We start from the raw sequence: 15,164 nt of genomic DNA on the forward strand, positions 1-15,164 counted from the left end.
CAGGAAGCTGGATTGGAAGCGGAGTCGTTGGAACTGAAACCAGGCGGCCAGCTAACGGGAAATAGGCACCCCAAGCTGTGACTTAACCACGGCAACTAACGTCCTCCCTTTCTGTTTTGAAGAATGAATTTGTAGGCTTTTTCTTGTATTATATAGTAGTTTATTTGCAACTATGTTCTCATAGCATCATGCACCCTATACTTTCATTTCTAGTAGTCCTTTTTCTATTAATATTTTCCATTTTTAAAATCTGGTTTTACATCTGTATATTTGAGGAGACATTCCTTCCTTTCAGATTAAAGGATCTTTGTATATACATATAATCTTATTATATATATATATTTATATAAAATCTTATTTTTAGTTTTTGCACTTAGCTTTCTAATCCAGGTAAAGTTTGTCTCTGTGTGTATGACTGTGCACGTAACAGTGGATGTTCATATATTGACCTCTGATGTGAAATGCCTTTTGAAGTATTTCTGAAACATTAATTTTCTTTGATATATACTTAATAATTCTGTACTAATACCACTATTGTTTAGTTATTATACCTTGAAATGATATGTTCTAAGGCTTAAAAGACTTTTTTATTCAGTCTAATATTTTAGTTAGCAGTTTTAATTTTAATGATAGTGTTTTAATGTTTAAGTAGGTAAAATAAATTAGTATTATATCAAATAATCTCAATAAAATCCCGATAGTGTTTAACATGTATTGGAAATACCTGTTTGAACTCATAGTTTGTCTAGTAACACATCATATTTTCTAGCACTGTTTGTGAGAGAGAGACTGAAGAAATGTTACCCCTGGCAATGAGCCTTTTTTAGCATTCTGATTTTGGTGTCCACAAGTAACAAAGTTTCTGAGGTAGAGCAGCTTCCAGGTCTGCAACAATGAATGTAGAAGGTGAAACTGGAGGGTCTTGCTCTGCCAGAAGGCAAAGCAGCTTTTGAGGACTAACAAGATCTTTTGAAAACTGCATCAGCATCAGCCACAGGACACTCCTGGAAGAAGGTGGGACAACTTCATCACTGAAAATAATGGCTACGAGGGGCCAGCGCCGTGGCACAGTGGGTCAAGCCACCTGCAGCACCACCATCCCATATGGGTGCCAATTTGAGTCCCGACTGCTCTGTTCCCAATCCGGCTGCCTGCTAATGTGCCTGGGAAAGCAGTGGAAGGTGGCCCAAGTACTTAAGCCCCTGCCCCCATGTGGGAGATCAAGAAGAAGCTCCTGGCTCCTGGCTGTTGTGGCCATTTGGGGGAGTGAAACAGTAGATGGAAGACTCTCTCTCTCTCTCTCTCTCTCTCTCTCTCTCTCACACACACACACACACACACACAGGTGCACTTGCTAGCTCTCCCTCTTGCTCTTGCTCTGTTTCTACCTCTCTGTAACTCTTTCTAATAAATAAAACAAGTCTTTAAAAAGAACAATGGCTGCGATTGATGGAAACGCATTGTTGATACATAATGATGTTAGAAAAGAAAATGGAACAAATGGAACAAAGAAAGAATAAAATATTTATTCTACTCTAGTTGGAAGTGCTTTTCAGTGTAACCAAACTGTCCTAATTTAGAAAGGATCTCTTTCCTTGAAGAATGACAATCAATAAAGAATAAATAAAACATTTTTGCAGCTCCCAATTGATTCAGGAAAAGATCATCAGAGTGTGCTGCACAGAGAGAGGTGGCTGAGGAACTCGATATTTGCATGGCAGCAAAGCACTCACTTCCTGAGTACAAATGGAAAAATGTGACTCCACGATGGAGGGATTGGGCCATCCCCACCGGAACCAGTGGTGACTCAGCAACATTAGCATTGGACAGTAAATGCTTCATTCCTCTAAAAATGATGCTGTCAGCAGAAACAGCATCACCACTGAACATTTTTGTTAAAGTATTAAACCTGAATCTAATGGAGATTTAACTTTTGTTTTTCAGGAAGTAGAATAAAGAGGAAAAGGCTAAATAAGACCCTGTAGAAAATGAAAAAAAAATCTCAAATATAGTTTAAAGTACAAGACAATTGATATAACTGTCTCGTTCTGTTCACCCAATCAATGACAAGAGGTAAGTGTGTGTGTGTGTGTGTGTGTCGGAGTGGCGGGGAAATTGTACTATATTAAAAGACACAAAAACATAATGAAATGCCATATTTACTGTCAGGGACCATGCAGTAGGTGGCCTTACCTCTTGGTAATAGAAAAACCTGGCGTGTCAGATAAAATGTACTATAAGCCATGCGCCTGTAACCGCCCTGCCCCCCTCCCTAATCTTGTAGAAGCCATGCGCCTGTAACCGCCCTACCCCCCTTCCCTAATCTTGTAGCTTCCCGTAACAGGGCCCCTTCCCGTAATAGGGCCCCGCGGGTTTTTCTTGATTGCGTCAGCACTGCAGTAGCGAAGACAAGCCCTTCCTCTTTCCCATGCCTCAATGATATATAGTGAGCAGTTCAAAAAATAAAGTTGCAGCTTGATCAGCACTTGTCTTGCTGCCATCCTTGTGTCTCCTGCCCCTCTCATTTCTCCTTCTAGGTACTCGACCCCAGTTGCTGTCCCGCGGGTCGGGACATCTGGCGCCCAACGTGGGGCTCGAGTGTGGCCCTTGGGGCTCGAAGTGCCTGTAAGATTGGAGAAACGCCGCCTTCCAGGAGGAAAACTTGGATCCAAGTGATTGTGCGACCAGCTCGGAACTGCCCACCCGAGATCATCAGCATCGGTCGACGCTGAGGAGCGAAGACGGCGCAAGGTAAGTGACAGCCATGGGGCAGGCATTATCGTCACGGGAAATGTTCATTAAAAGCCTCAAAGATACTCTCAAGACACGAGGAGTTCGGGTTAAAAAGAAAGATTTAAAAGTGTTTTTTGATCATATAGAAAGACTGTGTCCCTGGTTTCCCAAGGAAGGCACAATCAACGAGGTTAAGTGGAATAGAGTTGGAAGTTGTCTAAAAGATTTCCATGAGACTTTTGGCCCTGCCAAGGTGCCTATTACCATCTTTTCATATTGGAATCTAATTAATGATATTATAAAAACCCGGCATACAGATAAAGCTGTCGACGCCCTGGTGAGGGAAGGCGAGGAGACGCTACGGCGATGCTCCCAACCCCCCTCTAGATGCCCTTCTGTCATTCTAGATATGCCCCCTGTTTCTGATAATGGCACCCCAGATGACCCCCCAGATGTGATCGAGGAGCCCACCCCTTCCCTCTCCAACAAGACGGGCCAATTATATCCTGTTATTCGAGACCGGTCAGCCTTTGAAGAGAGAGAGGAGACTGCCCATAGTGCCCCAGATCCCCCTAAACCCCCGCCATATAATCCTCACCTACCCCTTACCGTTTGCGCCCCCTCCTTCCACGATCTTAACCCACCTATACCTGACTTGTCGGCTCTGCGGCAGTCACTTCAAGCCAGGCGGGAGCACATCCAGCTCCTTAAAGAACTAAGAACCCTCGATGATGAGCTCCGCCATCTCGCCTTGGAACGACCCCTTCCACGATCTAAGCAAAATAACACCAAGCCCAAAACCCAACCCCTTCTGGCTTTCCCTGTAACCAGGAGACAAGCCCAAGGCCAGTCCGACCCTACCACTGATGGGGAAGATGAGGATGAGGATAATTCACCCCACCAACATGAGGAAGACAGTGAGGATCCGGGGTCAGAGGGAGAGGATCAGGCCCCCCATCAGGGACCGGGAGATGGACAACCGTCATCTTACAAAAGGCTTAGTCTCAAATTTATTGAAAAACTTAAAACAGCTTGCACCCAATACGGCCCCACCGCCCCGTACACTCAGGCCTTATTAGAAAACCAAAAAACCCGCTGGTTCACGCCTAATGATTGGGATTTTCTTGCCCGAGCCACTCTCAGCGGGGGTGATTACGTCCTGTGGAGGGCTGATTATGTTCAAATTTGTAAAGAGTTAGCTCAACAAAACCTTACTAAAGTCTCATCAAAACATTGGACCCTCAAAAAACTTTTGGGAGATCCCCCGTATAACTCCAATAATTTACAAGCCCAATTCCCTACTGGGTTACTAACACAAATTAGCACTGCCGGCATGGGGGCATGGAGAAAACTCCCTCAGAGAGGAGCGGTCACCGCCTCTTTAGCTAAAGTTCAACAAGGGCCCGACGAGCCTTATAGTGATTTCGTTTCGCGCCTTAATATGGCAGCTGAGAGACTCGTCGGCCCGGGAGAGAGTGGAAGCGCGTTCGTTACACACCTTGCCTTTGAAAACGCCAATCCAGTTTGTAAGGACGTTCTTCGGCCTCATAAACATAAAAATGACCTTTCAGAATTCGTGAGGCTCTGCGCTGGCGTGGGATCAGCCCACGCTATGGGTCTGGCTATCGGAGCTGCATTTAAATCGGCTCACAACCCCTCCGCAAAAACCTCCACTTGCTATGCTTGTAAACAGCCTGGACATTTTGCCCGTGATTGTCCCACTGCCTCATCAACCAGGCCTATGGCACAAAATATAACCCCATCCCCTCCAGGTAGGCCACTTCCTTCCACCCTGTGCCCTCGATGCCATAGGGGTTATCACTGGGCAAATGAATGTAGGTCAAAGACTAATTCTTCAGGCCAGCCCCTCCCTCCTAGGCTGCCGGGAAACTCCCAGAGGGGCCAGCCCCTGGCCCCAAATTATCCAAGGACAAACCCTGGGGCGATACGGTTTGTCCCTCCTCAGGCCCAAGCCCAACAACAAGTTCCTCAAATGCCTCAACAATTACTTCCCTCCAACGAGCAACCCCAGGTAGCGCAGGACTGGACCTCTGTGCCGCCTCCGATACAATATTAGATTCCACCCAGGGCCCACAAATTATCCCTACAGGGGTGTGGGGCCCTCTGCCTTCGGGTACCTGTGCTCTTATTCTTGGTAGAGCATCAGCCACCCTTAAGGGCATTCAAGTTTTTCCTGGCATTATTGACGGTGATTTTACCGGACAAATAAAGATTCTAGCAGCCGCTATTAACGGAGTGGCTGCCGTTCCACAGGGCACCCGCCTAGCACAACTAATTCTTATGCCTTTAATTACTAAAAATACATCCTCAATTTCCTCCAGGCCCCGAGGCATTACCCCTTTGGGCTCCTCGGATGCCTATTGGGTCCAGCCAATCACAAAAAATAGACCTACACTAACCCTTACTATTGAAGGAAAGGATTTTAAGGGCATTCTAGATACGGGGGCGGATGCCACGGTCATATCTCAAGATCATTGGCCCACCCACTGGCCGCTGACCGCATCTTTTACTGACTTACAAGGTATAGGCCAATCTAATAACCCCCAAGTCAGCTCAAAGGTATTACACTGGAAGGATAGTGAAGGCAATCAGGGCACTGTAACTCCTTTTGTATTACCAGGCCTTCCTGTTAATCTGTGGGGACGTGACATTCTCTCCCAAATGGAAGTTATCCTGTGCAGCCCTAGTAACGTGGTCACACAACAAATGCTGCGCATGGATTATGTGCCTGGCACGGGACTTGGAAAAACAAGACAGGGCATAACTCAACCCATTACAACTCCCTCTAAAACAGATAAACACGGGCTCGGATATTCGGATTTTTAGCAACGGCCACTGGCCTTCCTGTACCCCATGCAGATAAAATCACATGGAATACTCAAACTCCTGTTTGGGTGGATCAGTGGCCGCTTACTCAAGAAAAACTAAATGCCGCTACAGCGCTTGTACAGGAGCAGCTCGAGGCTGGACACTTAGAGCCTTCTAATTCTCCCTGGAATACACCCATTTTTGTCATAAAGAAAAAATCTGGCAAATGGCGCCTTTTACAGGACTTGCGTGCCGTTAATAAGGTCATGGCACCCATGGGTGCCCTCCAACCTGGCATCCCCACCCCTGTAGCCATTCCAAATGGTTATTTTAAAATAATTATAGATCTTAAGGATTGCTTTTTTACTATTCCTTTACACCCTGATGACCGTCCTTTCTTCGCCTTTAGCCTTCCCCGTGTTAACTTCCAGGGACCAATGCAAAGATTTCAATGGAAGGTCTTACCCCAAGGAATGGCCAATAGCCCCACCCTTTGTCAAAAATTTGTGGCACAAGCAGTAGACCCAATTCGTTTACGCTGGCCACATCTTTATATTTTACATTATATGGATGATATTCTATTGGCAGCCCAAAATAAATCAAACCTACTTCGTTGCTTCACGGACCTTACTAAAACCCTTCTCGCCCTTGGTTTACAAATTGCCCCTGATAAGGTTCAGTTACAAGACCCCTTTACCTATTTAGGCTTAAAATTACAACAAAACGAGGTTTTCGTGCCTCGCATCCAGTTTCGCTTAGACTGCCTCCATACCCTTAACGACTTTCAAAAACTTTTAGGAGATATTCAGTGGCTCAGGCCCTATATAAAGGTCCCTAACAACACTCTCTTGCCCCTTTACGACATCCTTCGAGGAAACTCAGATCCCTCTTCCCCCCGTGAACTCACCCCGGCTGCGAGAGAGGCGTTAAACCAAGTAACACAAGCCATCAGCCAACAATTTGTCTCTCAAATTTCGTATACCCTCCCTTTAACTTTTATTGTCTTAGCCACGCCACACACGCCCACTGGAGTGTTTTGGCAAAAGGCCCTCACACCTGGTAAAAAGGGTCAACCTCTTTTCTGGGTCCATCTCCCCACCTCCTCGTCTAAGGTAATTTCTGTATACTCTTCCCAAACCACTTCATTAATCATTAAGGCTCGCTCCCTTTCCCGCCAGTATTTTGGAAAGGATCCCGATATAATAATAGTGCCATATACTCAAGAACAGACCCAGTTCCTTCTTCAAACATCTGACGACTGGGGAATAGCCATGTCAGGCTTTATGGGGATTCTTGACAATCACCTCCCTGATGACCCGGTACTACAGTTTGCCCAGTCCTATTCCTTCATTTTCCCAAAAATTACAAAAAGTAACCCCATTCCAAAGGCTGTCACGGTGTTTACAGATGGATCTTCCAATGGGATGGCCGCCTTCGTGGCAAATAACCGTTCTCATGTATTTAAAACATCTTATCAGTCAACTCAGTTGGTTGAACTGTATGCCGTACTTCAAGTCTTTACACAATTTTTCGATCAGCCTGTAAATATCTTTACTGATAGTGCATATGTGGCTCAATCTATCCCGTTACTCGAAACTTCCCCTTTTCTTAAGACAACTTCTAACGCTACGCCCTTATTTGCACAAATTCAAAAGTTAATTCACAAGAGACAACAGCCTTTCTACTTGGGACATATCAGGGCACACACAAACCTACCAGGGCCACTATCAGAAGGTAACGCCCAGGCAGATGCAGCTACGAGGCTTGCCTTCCCCATAATTATGGGATCAGTACAAAAAGCTCAAAAATTACATAAGTTACATCACCTAAATGCTCAATCCCTCCGTTTACTTTGTAAGATTTCACGAGATCAGGCTCGTGAAATAGTAAAACAATGTCCCACATGCATCACAAGCCTCCCTGTACCGCATTTAGGAGTCAATCCGCGTGGTCTTCTCCCTAATCAGTTGTGGCAAATGGATGTCACGCATTTCCCAGAATTTGGCAAATTAAAGTATCTCCATGTGTCAATAGACACGTATAGTGGTTTTATCTTTGCTTCCCCCCATTCAGGAGAAGCTGCTAGGGATGTCATCTCACACTTTGTCACTGCCCTTTCTGTCCTGGGAAAACCTGCTAAAATTAAAACAGACAATGGTCCTGCTTATGTCAGCACTAAGTTTAAACAATTCTGTGAAGCGCTCCATGTTAGCCATGCTACAGGCATTCCCTATAACCCACAGGGACAAGGAATAGTTGAGAGAGCCCACCAAACATTAAAAACTTGGCTCACTCGGCTTAAAGCCACTTCCTTCTCTTTTACCTCTCCCCGCGATCGCTTAAATCATGCGCTTTTTGTGACAAATTTTTTAACTTTGGATAATAATGGTCATTCCGCTGCTGACCGTCACTGGCACCCTTCCCCTAATACGGCTCCACCTATGGTGATGTGGCGAGACCCCCTCACCAACAGCTGGCATGGCCCAGATCCAGTACTTATCTGGGGCCGCGGCTCAGCCTGCATCCTGGATCAAAAGCAATCGGCACCCAGATGGCTGCCTGAAAGATTAGTTAAACAAGTTAATTCGTCAAACTCTTCTAATATTAACCCTACACCAGAGCCTACATCTGGCCCTGAGGATATTTTCCCCTTGTGTTTACAGGAATGAAAAGACCCGGCTGGACTCTACTGGGACTCATTACAGGACTCCTTGTTATTGTCGGTATTGTTGCCATTGTTGCTATTTGTGTATCTTATCTTCTCTCTATTCGCTCTTCCCCTACCACATTTCCTGAGGGCTCACTGATTAACCCCTCTGAAGGGCCCTAACAAAATGTCCCTCTTCCTTGCTCTCCTGATAATGGCAATCTACACCATCCATTGGGCTCCACCAGTCTTTGCAGGGTTTGACAACCCTCAGGCCATTCAAAAACTCCTTCAACAGCATAACCCTTGTACCTGCTCGGGGGGCATAACAGTATTACTCCCACAAACATCAACCTCCTATGGATCCCGAGTCCTCAATCGTGAGCCTCATTTTACACATGACTGTGGAGATAAAACTGCATATCGGGCTGCCACAGATTCCAAATGGCAGTGTACTCTCAAACCTAAACTAGACTCTTCCCGCCCTGAGGATCAATGCCCATCAGAATGCAATAGTACTATCCACTACTCTGTGCACTCCTCCTGTTATACTCAGTATCAAACCTGTAATGAGGGGAGTAAACATTTATTGTTTGCCACTATAACAGGAGATCATGGGGGAATATTTGGAGGAGACTTATCGTCTTCACGCCTCAGCTCTCCTCCCTGCCCCCCTAAGGGACAAGTGGCCTGCTGGTACCCTGCAGCCCCTGTGGGAGTGTCTGATGGTGGTGGCCCTCAGGACACACTTACCAGGTTAAAAACACAAAAGATGCTCGAAACCGCATTCGAAAGCCTTTATCCTTCTCTCCAATACCACCCTCTGGCTAACATCCGATCTCGAGGAATGGAAGGCTTAGATGCCAACACCGCCGATATCCTCACCGAGTCCCATAAATTACTTAATATCTCTAACCCCTCCCTTGCAAACAGCTGTTGGCTCTGTCTGCGCCAGGGACCCCCCCTTCCTCTTGCCGTATTTTTACCGCTTAATAGTACCTCTATGTTTAATGATTCCTCTAACGCTCAGCCTACACATCCCTTTCCTGTTCTTCCTTACCCAGCTGAAAACATCACTTGCCTTTATAAACCTCCCCTTAATAATTCCTTTGATATTGATGTAGGCCTCGCTCCCTTTTGTACAGATAATGAAACAATAGATTTCCCTCTTTACGCCCCCAATTCCACCGTATTTGTATGCAAGGATAATTTAGCCTATACTGTCCTACCAGCAAATTGGAGCGGTAATTGCGCACATGCTACGCTTTTCCCCAATATTGAAATCATTTCGGGAGATACCCCTGTTCCCATCCCCTCCTTTGATTATATTGCGGGGCGACCGAAACGAGCTGTTCAATTTATTCCTTTAATAGCTACATTGGGAATCTCCTCAGCGATGGTTACAGGTTCAACAGGACTAGGAATTGCGGTCCACAAATATAGACAATTGTCCCAACAGCTTATTAATGATGTACAAACCCTATCCACCACCATTCAGGACCTTCAGGATCAAATTGACTCCCTAGCGGAAGTCGTTCTCCAAAACCGTAGAGGCTTAGACTTGCTTACTGCCGAACAGGGAGGTATTTGTTTGGCTTTACAGGAAACATGCTGCTTCTACGCCAACAAGTCCGGCATTGTTCGTGATAAAATCAAAACACTTCAAGAAGACCTGGAACGTCGTCGACGTGCCCTGGCTGAAAACCTCTTCTGGACTGGATGGAATGGACTGCTTCCCTATTTGTTGCCACTTCTAGGCCCCTTTGCTGGAATACTTATTATACTATCTGTAGGTCCTTGTCTCTTCAATAGACTCGTGGCCTTCATCAAACAACAAGTAGACAATTTGGCAGCCAGGCCAATTCAAATACATTACCAGAGTCTAGCCATGCAAGATCCCATGGAAACTCATCATCCCCTCTCCGGCCAATAAAGTATAGCCAATAAGGTCACGGTCCTTTCAACAGCTAACCTTCCCCCGTTCATTGCTGTCCAGTCGGGAGCCCAGGAAGGGCCCCAGGCCTATCAATAAAATGAGCAGTAAGCCAATGACGGGCACCTTCCCGTACCCACACCCGCCTAAGACAGGAGTCCTTGGGGACTGGCAAGGATATCCAGCGACGGGTAAGAGGTGTTAGGGTTTCGGGTCGATTCCTAAGACAGGCACTGCTCGTTCGTCAAACTTGGCCTAAACCACAGCTATCCTTCTTAAATTGATAAAGAAGGGGGATATGTCAGGGACCATGCAGTAGGTGGCCTTACCTCTTGGTAATAGAAAAACCTGGCGTGTCAGATAAAATGTACTATAAGCCATGCGCCTGTAACCGCCCTGCCCCCCTCCCTAATCTTGTAGAAGCCATGCGCCTGTAACCGCCCTACCCCCCTTCCCTAATCTTGTAGCTTCCCGTAACAGGGCCCCTTCCCGTAATAGGGCCCCGCGGGTTTTTCTTGATTGCGTCAGCACTGCAGTAGCGAAGACAAGCCCTTCCTCTTTCCCATGCCTCAATGATATATAGTGAGCAGTTCAAAAAATAAAGTTGCAGCTTGATCAGCACTTGTCTTGCTGCCATCCTTGTGTCTCCTGCCCCTCTCATTTCTCCTTCTAGGTACTCGACCCCAGTTGCTGTCCCGCGGGTCGGGACAATTTACTTCCTGATGGGATACTTGTTTTAACCAATGAACAATTGAAACCATTTTAGGGCAACTGAGGACATTTGAATATGAACTGGGGAGTATAACTTTTATTAGTTTTATTATATATTAACTTTTATAGTAATTATATAGAAAACAATTTTTTACAAATACACACTAAAATTTTGAGGATAGGAAGTCATGATGGTTTTAGTTTAATATATTGCAGCAAGTAATTAAACAAATAAATATTATTTCTAGATGTTTTAAATGTTAAACTTATAACTGCTTATTTAAAAGATATATATATATATTTATCTTTCTGTGCATTTGAAAATTTTTAGAATACAAAGTTAATGAGTATATATATATATGTATATATATATATAAACTGATATATAAAAGTAAATACAGGGGCAGGCATTGGTGCACAGCAGGTCAGAGTGCCTGGGTGGAGTTCTGCCTCTACCTCTGCCTCTGCTTCCAGTTTTGCTTTCTGCTAATGCCCCTGGGAGGCAGCAGGTGATAGCTCAAGTACTGAGTCCCACTCCTGGCTGGGGCCTGGCTGTTGGGGGCATCTGGGGAGTGAACCAGTGCATGGGAGACCTCACTGCCTGTCTGCCTTCCAAATAAATAAATGCATGAATAAATAAGTAAATATTTTTTACAAAAGAAGCAGTTCATTATGAACACATCAGAAAATATATCTGAATATTCTTTAATGGATGCTTGTCATTTATTCTGGTTTAGCAACAATTTCTATTGACCAGAAAAGCAGTGGCCTGCAGGAAAGTTGGTTCTGTTTTTGACCCTCTTGCTGGATTCCTTTTAGTGTTTTTAGTGCATAAAGTTTTGGAATTTTATCTCCTCCTTTCTAGTAATGTTTTTAAGTTGTCAAATGTAATGCACATACAGACACATGTATGAGAAACAAGTATTCACTGTGATGGAATTTCATTAAGCAATTATGGTTGTGACTATTGCACAAGTTAAAAATCTGGAAATTGCCAGCACCTGGACCCCCACTTGTTTCGGTTTTATATCACATTTTACTAACATATTATTCATTCTGAAATTTAATTTCTAGGTCATAATATTTTTTGCAATATATTCTAAATTTTTGGATTTTATCTGAGATTTTGAAAAAAAATAGTGAAACAAGATATTTTCTCTCTTATTTTAGTTTACTTATTAGTTTTATCTGGTGGAAATATATTGTTACTTTAGATTTTTTGAAATATTTTATAATTTTTTCCTATGAATTATATATTATATATACGTATATATGAAGAAAAGTTATGAATATAAATAAGTGTAGATATCAAGTGCTTATAAGATAATTTGACAAATTATTTGTTCCCTAGAACACATTTTCAGGCTTTCATGTTCACTTCTTGTTAAGTCTTCCTGTAAGAGGTGGAAGTTTAGTTATTTTCCAACTAAGAATAGACACTTTCATATATACCAGCTTTGAGTATAATTCTCAAATATTTGGCCACTATAAAAGCTATATTGCACCGGATTCGAGTCCCGGTCGGGGTGCCGGATTCTGTCCTGGTTGCCCCTCTTCCAGGCCAGCTCTCTGCTGTGGCCCGGGAGTGCAGTGGAGGATGGCCCAAGTGCTTGGGCCCTGCACCCACATGGGAGACCAGGAGAAGCACCTGGCTCCTGGCTTTGGATCAGGGATCAGCACAGTGCGCCGGCCGCCGCGGTGGCCATTGGAGGATGAACCAACGGCAAAGGAAGACCTTTCTCTCTGTCTCTCTCTCTCTCACTGTCCACTCTGCCTGTCAAAAATTAAAAAAAAAAAAACAAAAAAAAAAGTTGTATTTGTCAAAGACACAGATATTTCTAAGAGAAAGTTTTCTTTTTCATTAGCAGTTCCCAAAAATAAATCCCAGTAAACCACCCACTGTTAGAACAAGGTCGTCTGAATTAATCAGATTTAAGTGGGAGGCAGATCTGAGGCACATCTTGTGACTTGTGAGGAGGCTTTGTAATCAAGACCTAAACACTAAATTCTATAGAACTTCTGAAAAATACCAGAAATCATTATTTTGATTTTCTCCTTCCCCATATTCTCATCAAGATGCAAATACATGGCACTTACTACTTTCTAATTATAATTTACTAATCAGGTATTAAAAAGAATCTGCATTTTGGGAGTTTGCAGACAGGTATTAGTCAGGCTGGGTTCTGCAGTTCAAAGTAAAAGAGGGAGTGGTTATAAATACAAAAATTCATTCAGGTTTGCGTCCACATGTCCACTATATAAAGCATTCCCTGGTAAAGAAGGCAGCAAGAAAAAAAATTGCAAGAAAGCTAGACAGAGCAAGTTGTTAAGAGTTCACTCTTCATCTACATGGAAAACAAGGGCAGGACAGGCTGTTTGTTTATCTATGGGCACAAAGAATGCAAAGAATGGCTGTATAAAGCACTGCTTATCAAAGCCTTTACCCAAGCAAAATAGCCCTAGGAGCAAGAGACTAGCCGGGTCTGTACATATGCTTCAGGACTTTCCTGCATGAGTGGGAACTTTCTTTAAAATCAGGCTGGTGGAAAGCATTCATTTAAATGTTGTCTTAAATGGTATAGTTTATCATGTTTATTTTGATAAAAAACTTTAGAAGTATTTTATTTATTTGCTTCCAGGAAAAATTTGATATTTTATGAAGATGTGGGTTTCCCTGTTGCTTTCAGAATCTGCCCTGGGATATCCGTCCATTTGTGTGTGGTGTGGGTTTTCCATTTTCTGACACTGCTGCTCTTTGTTCAAACAGCAGTAATCAACATTTTCAGATGTTATTATGTTCTATCCAGTATTCTAAATCCACTGAATATGTTAACTTAGCCTAGGAATGATAGACAGACAGAGAGATTAAATTTTATTTATTTTTTGGACATGGTGATTTTCCTTACATAATGGGAATTTGCACAGAATGTGATAATGAGATATCTTATGGACTTTCCTTGGGCCTAACCCTGGAAAGAAGAGTTTGAGCTATTTAAAGCAATTTAGATTGTCAAATACCAACAAAAATTCTGGAATAGATTATATGTATAAATTAAGTGTTCTATGCAAATTTGAATCGAGATTTCTTATCAATTTCATATCTTCTGATCTTTCCTAAAAAGATAATTTCATTACTCATATTATCATTTGGTTAGGTATCAGTTTAGTAACTAAATACTGATAGTTGGTGAATTTCTGCCTCTTTATTGTTTTGTAATGGTGCTATTTTAAATTTTTTTTTTTTTTTTAGATTTTGGGCCAAATGGACTGGATGGGGGAGGTAGAAGCCAAGTTAAGCCTAATGTGATTGAAATGATGTTCAGCAGCTGAGATCTGCTATAGCTAAAAGTGTACGTTTAATGGGAACAAATGGATTTTCTAGTACATGGCAAAAGTTTTGCTATGTAAAAACACTAACTTGCTTGCCTCTCTCAGGTTTAGTCCAGTTTGCACACACCTCCACATTCAGCGTCAGTAGCTTAACTGTCTTGCCGGCAGAAATGTGGCTTCCATGCTAACTGAGATTTTTAATAGTATCCTCAAGAGATAGAAAATGATTGGGTAGCTTGATTGACCACTTTTGTAAATGGGTAAAATAAATTGTAATGCAACAAAAGTCTCAGTTGAAGTTGTAGATTATGGCAGGGATAGCATGTGAAAGAAAGACATGATTTGTAACTTAAATGAACATAGGTATCCCCTTAAAGTGTTTCGTGTATCTCATTCCTTCTATTTTGATGTAAATATTTAAAATCAACTGTTGCTTATGTCTCTGCTATCCACAAACCTTTTTGTAATGCCCTAAAATTTTAATCCTAGTAATTAAGGCATCTTTTGAACTGACGCAGAGACCACTATGAAGTTTTGCTAGGTCGTGCCTTATTTGACTATGATTTTCTTTGATTTTAATAGGTTTCTCACAATCATAAATTTTGACAAGCCATTAAGAACACGGAGATATTAAAGAAGGATTTTGTAATGAGGATTCAGTAATAGGATCTGGTGCACGGTAAGTGACAAACAAACTTAATCAAATCCTATTCATGTTTGAGGTTTGGAGATTCTATAGTGAACAAATAGGCAATTTTGTGACTTTTTGAACTTTGCATTCTAGTGGAGAGAGAAAGATGATAAACTAAGAAGTCAATTATACATATGTCAAATGCTTTAAGTGTGATGGAGAAAATAATCTAAGAAAGCCTATGGAGTTTGGGGGTTGGTAGAGTTTGAAATTTTAAATCGTATGTTTAGGAATGGCCTCTGAGAATTTGCCGTTTTATCAAAGACCTGAAGCAGGTGAGTGATTCTTGC

At 42.9% G+C, this 15,164-nt stretch overlaps 1 long non-coding RNA gene across 1 annotated transcript in view; it reads left to right on the forward strand.

The window, feature by feature from the left end:
* The window catches only part of LOC133749586 (uncharacterized), a 629,472-nt gene that overhangs the window by 156,945 nt on the left and 457,363 nt on the right, over positions 1-15,164 (forward strand). Inside the window, exons 3-4 of the long non-coding RNA XR_009864601.1 lie at positions 1,945-2,073; positions 14,766-14,862. This is a non-coding gene — a long non-coding RNA (uncharacterized LOC133749586). The remainder of the gene's footprint in view (positions 1-1,944; positions 2,074-14,765; positions 14,863-15,164) is intronic.

This window comes from Lepus europaeus, chromosome 20 (assembly GCF_033115175.1).
Source record: "Lepus europaeus isolate LE1 chromosome 20, mLepTim1.pri, whole genome shotgun sequence".
NCBI lineage: Eukaryota > Metazoa > Chordata > Mammalia > Lagomorpha > Leporidae > Lepus > Lepus europaeus.